This window comes from Manis pentadactyla, chromosome 1 (genome assembly GCF_030020395.1).
Source record: "Manis pentadactyla isolate mManPen7 chromosome 1, mManPen7.hap1, whole genome shotgun sequence".
Taxonomy (NCBI): Eukaryota; Metazoa; Chordata; class Mammalia; order Pholidota; family Manidae; genus Manis; species Manis pentadactyla.
This window is the reverse complement of record NC_080019.1, coordinates 3925837-3931836: the sequence shown is the minus strand read 5'-3', so window position 1 is coordinate 3931836 and position 6000 is coordinate 3925837.

Genomic DNA, 6000 nt, shown 5'->3' with positions numbered 1-6000 from the left:
CGGAGAGCAGAGCTTCTGGGCACTAGAGAGCACTGCCTACACAAAGTTATTATTCCATAGGAAACACTAAAAAAATGAAGTGGCAAAGGAAAGAGAGCTTAGTGAAAATGAAATCACCACTCTTCTTGATAAAGATTTCAAAATAAAACTCATAAACATGCTCATGGAGCTACAGAAATATATTCAAGAACTCAGGGAGGACTTCAACAAAGAGAAAGAAATTTTGAAAAATATAGTACCTGAAATGAAACATATAATGGAAGGATTAAAAAGTAGATTAGATGAGGTAGAGGAGACAGTAAATGAAACAGAAATTGGAGTGCAGGAATACAGAGAAGCTGAGGTACAGAGAGAAAAAAGGATCTCTAGAAATGAAAGAATGATAAGAGAACTGTGAGACTAATCCAAATGGAACAATATTTATATTATAGGGTTTCCTGAAGAAGAAGACAGAGACAAAGGGATAGAAAGTCTCTTTGAGGAAATAATTGTTGAAAACTTTCCCAATTTGGGGAAAGAAAGAGTCACTCAGGTCATGGAAGTGTAGAAATCTCCCAACATAAGGAACCCTAGGAAGACAACACCAAGACATATAATAATTAAAATGACAAAGATAAAGGACAAGGAGAGAGTACAGAAAGTAGCCAGAGAGAGAAAAAAGATCATGTATAAGGGAAAGCCCATCAGGCTATCAGCAGAAACCTTACAGGCCAGAAGGGAATGGCATGATATATTTAATGCAATGAAGCAGAAGGGCCTTGAACCAAGAATATTCTACTCTGAAAGATTATCATTTAAATTTGAAGCAGATATTAAACAATTTCCAGATTGTTGAGGCAAAAGTTGAAGGAATTCACCACCCACAAACCATCTCTACAGTGTATCTTAAAGGGACTGCTCTAGATAGAAGTGCTCCTAAGGCTAAATAGCTGTCACCAGAGAAAATAAAACCACAGTAAAGGAAGTAGACCAATTAATTACTAAGCAAATATAAAATTTAATCAGCTATTCACAAAGTTAGTAAAGGGATAAACAAAGAGTACAGAATATGACCCCTAATATATAATGAGTGGAGGAGGAAGAAGAGGAAGGGGGAAAAAAAGAACTCTTAGATTGTGTTTTAAATAGCATAATAAGTGAGTTAAGACAGACTGTTAGATAGTAAGGAAGCTGCCCTTGAACCTTTGGCAATCACGAATCTAAAGCCTGCAATGGCAATAAGTACAAATCTATTGATAATCACCCTAAATGTAAATGGACTGAATGCATCAATCAAAAGACATAGAATTAGTTACAGAATGGAAAAAAAACAAGACCCATCTATATGCTGCCTGCAAGAGACTCACGTCAAACCCAAAGACATACACAGACTAAAAGTGAAGGGATGGAAAAAGATATTTTGTGCAAATAATAGGGAGAAAAAAGCAGGAGTTGCAGTACTTGTATTCGATAAAATAGACTTCAAAACAAAGAAAGTAACAAGAAAGAAAGAAGGACATTACATAATGATAAAGGATCAGTCCAACAAGAGGATATAACCATTATAAATATCTATGCAGCCAATATAGGAGCCCAAAAATATGTGCAATAAACACTAACAGAATTAAACAGGGGAAATGGAGTGAAATGCATTCATTTTAGGAGATTTCAACATACTACTCACAACAAAAGACAGATCAACCAGACAGAAAATAAGTAAAGAGACAGAGGCACTAAACAACACATTAGAACAGATGGACCTAACAAACATCTACAGAACACTCCACCCAAAAGAAGAAGGATACACATTCTTGTCAAGTGTACATACAGCATTTTACAGAATAGATCACACATACTAGGCCACAGAAAGAGCCTCAATAAATTTAAAAAGATTGAAATTTTGCACCAGCTTCTCAGACTATGAAGGTATGAAACTAGAAATAAATTATGCAAAGAAAACAAAAAAGTCCACAAACACATGGAGGCTCAACAACATGCTCCTTCATAATCAATGAATCAATAAACAAATTAAAATAGCGATCAAGCAATACATGGAGACAAATGAAAACAACAACTCAACAGCCAAAACCTGTGGCATGCAGAGAAGGCAGTTCTAAGAGGGAAGTATATTGCAATACAGGCCTATCTCAAGAAAGAACAATCCCAAATGAACAGTCTAAACTCAAAATTAATGAAACTAGAAAAAGAAGAACAAAAAAAAACAAAAGAAAGAAAGAAAAAAGTAGGCCCAAAGTCAGTAGAAGGAGGGACATAACAAAGATCAGAGGAGAAATGAATAAAATTGAGAAAGATAAAACAATAGAAAGAATCAATGAAACCAAGAGCTGGTTCTTTGGGAAAATAAACAAAACAGATAAACCCCTAGCCAGACTTATCAAGAAAAAAAGAGAATATACACACATAAACAGATTCAGAAACAGGAAAGGAGAAACCACTACAGACACCATGGAAATACAAAGAATTATTAGAGAATACTATGAAAAATAATATGCCAACAAATTGGATAACCTAGAAGAAATGGACAATTTTCTAGAAAAATACAACCTTCTAAGACTGACCCAGGAAGAAACAGAAAATCTGAACAGATCAAATACCAGCAATGAAATCAAATTGATAATCAAAAACTACCTAAAAACAAAATATCTTACCCAGATGGCTTCACTGCTGAATTTTATCAAATATTTAAAGAAAAGGTAATACCAATCCTCCTTAAAGTTTTCCAAAAAGTAGAAGAAAAGAGAGTACTTCCAAGCTCATTCTATGAGGCCAACATCACTCTAATACCAAAACCAGGCAATGACACCACAAAAAAAGAAAATTACAGACCAATATCCCTGATGAACATAGATGCAAAAATATGCAAACAAAATATTAGCAAACTGAATACAAAAATACATAAAAAAGATCATTCATCATGATCAAGTGGGATTCATTCCAGGGATGCAAGGATGGAACAACATTTGAAAATCCATCAACATCATACATTACATCAACAAAAGGACAAAAATCACATGATCATCTCAATAGATGCTGAAAAAGCATTTGACAAAATTTACCATCCATTCATGATAAAAACTCTCAACAAAATGGGTATAGAGGGCAAGCACCTCAGTATAATAAAGGCCATATGTGACAAACCCACAGCCAACATCATATTTACAGTGAAAAGCTGAAAGCTTTTCCTCTAAGATTGGGAACGAGACAAGGATGTCCACTCTCACCACTTTTATTCAACAAAGTTCTGGAGGTCCTAGCCACAGCAATCAGACAACACAAAGAAATAAAAGGTATCCACATTGGTAAGGAAGAAGTGAAACTGTCACTGTTTGCAGATGACATGATATTGTACATGAAATCCCTAAAGAATCCACCCCAAAACTACTAGAATAACTGAATTCAGCAAAGTTTCAGGATACAAAATTAATACATAGAAATCTGTTGCATTCCTATATACTAATGATGAACTAGCAGAAAGATAAATCAGGAAAACAATCCTATTTACAATTGCATCAAAAAGAATAAAATACCTAGGAACAATCCTAAACAAGGAGATGAAAGACCTATACTCTGAAAACTACAAGACACTTATGAGAGAAATTAGAGAAGACACCAATAAATGGAAATGTATCCCAGGCTCATGGATAGGAAGGATTAATATTATCAAAATGACAATCTGGCCTAAAGCAATCTACAGATTTAATGCAATCCCTATCAAAATACCAACAGCATTGTTCAATGAACTGGAACAAATAGTTCTAAAATTCCTATGGAACCACAGAAGACCCCAAACAGCCAAAGCAATCCTGAGAAGGAAGAACAAAGTTGGGGTTGGGGGCATTTACTCCCTGACTTCAAGCTCTACTACAAAGCCATAGTAATCAAAACAATTTGGTACTGGCACAAGAACAGACCCATAGATCAATGGAACAGAATAGAGAGCCCAGATATAAACCCAAGCATATATGGTCAATTAATATACAATAAAGGAGCCATGGATATACAATGGGGAAATAACAGCCTCTTCAACAACTGGTGTTGGCAAAACTGGACAGCTACATGCAAAAGAATGAAACTGGATTATTGTCTAACTCCATACATAAAAGTAAACTCAAAATGGATCAAAGACCTGCATGTAGGCCATGAAACCATAAAACTCATAGAAAAAAACATAGGCAAAAATCTCTTGAATACAAACATAAGCAACTTTTTCCTGAACACATCTCCTTGGACAAGGGAAACAAAATAAAAAATGAACAAATGGTTCTACATCAAACTGAAAAGCTTCTGCACAGCAAAGGATACCATCAGCAGAACAAAAGGCATCCTACAATATTGGAGAATATATTTGTAAATGACTTATCCAATAAGGGGTTAACATCCAAAATATATAAAGAACTCACATGCCTCAACACCCAAAAAGCAAATAACCCAAACTAAAAAATGGGCAGAGGATGTGAGCAGACACTTCTCCAAAGAAGAAGAAATTCCAATGGCCAAGAAGCACATGAAAAGATGCTCCACATCACTAATCATCAGAGAAGTGCAAATTAAAACCACAATGAGATATCACCTCACACCAGTTAGGATGGCCAGCATCCAATAGACAAGAAACAACAACTGCTGTTGAGGATGTGGAGAAGGGTAATCCTCCTACACTGCTGGTCGGAATGCACATTAGTTCAGCCATTGTGGAAAGCAGTATGGAGGTTCCTCAAAAAACTAAAAATAGAAATACCGTTTGACCCAGGAATTCCACTCCTAGGAATTTCCCCAAGGAAACCAAATCACTGATTCAAAAAGACATATGCACCCCTATGTTTATCACTGCATTATTTACAATAGCAAAGATGTGGAAGCAACCTACATGTCCATCAGTAGATGAATGGATAAAGAAGATGTGGTACACATAAACAATGGAATATTATTCATCCATAAAAAGAAAAAAAACCCAATTGTTAGCAACAACATGGATGGAGCTGGAGGGTATTATGCTCAGTGAAATAAGCCAAGCGGAGAGAGACAAGTATCAAATGATTTCCCTCATTTGTGGAGTATAACAACAGTGCAAAACTGAAGGAACAAAACAGCAACAGACTCACAGAACCCAAGAAGGGACAAGTGCTTACCAAAGGGGAGGGGTTGGGGAGGGTGCGTGGGGAGGAAGAAGGGGATTAAGGGGCATTATGATTAGTACACACAATGTAGGTGGGTCACAGGGAAGGCAGTACAGCACGGAGAATACAAGTAATGACTCTATAGCATCTTACTATGCTGATGGACAGTGGCTGCAGTGGGGTGTGGGGGGGACTGATAATATGGGTGAATGTTGAAACCACAATGTTGGTTATGTGAAACCTTTATAAGATTGTATATCACTGATACTTAAAAAAAAAAGTAAGAAGTTGGGGTACTCCAGGACGGAATTCAGAAATTGACAAAACAACCCAACTGCTTTACAAATGTATGGAACAAGCTCACTGAAGGGTGTGGTGGAGGGAAGGTGCTGACCTAAGTAACTTTGGAAATGGGGTCCTTAAAACGGAAGCCGAAGACGCTGTGCTGTGGTTGATAAAATAATTTACTGCAGGGCTAACAGTTCTGATACTGCTCTGTGTGTATACTGGCACTGAACAACTAAATAAATGGCTGCTGGTGGGAGACAGGCTTCTCACTGGTGGAGGGGGAGGTGGCCGGTCACAAGGGGAGGAGGCTGGAACCTTTCAGGCAGTAATGGTTAGATAAGGAGACACTGGTACGAACTCATGTTAGCCTGACATAGATACAATGTTCAGGTACGTGCACATACACAGAAGCATACACATGCGTAGTTCCTTACTCTGTCAGCTGAGAAGGGCTACAGGTTACAGGACACACTAGTTGCCGTGTGCCTGGACCTTGGTTTCCAACCAACTCTTCAATAAAAGGAACCAAGGCCCGTTGGGGAAATGGTTCATTCAAGGACTGGGGTGGAAACATGCAAAAGATGCCTGGAGCATCTTG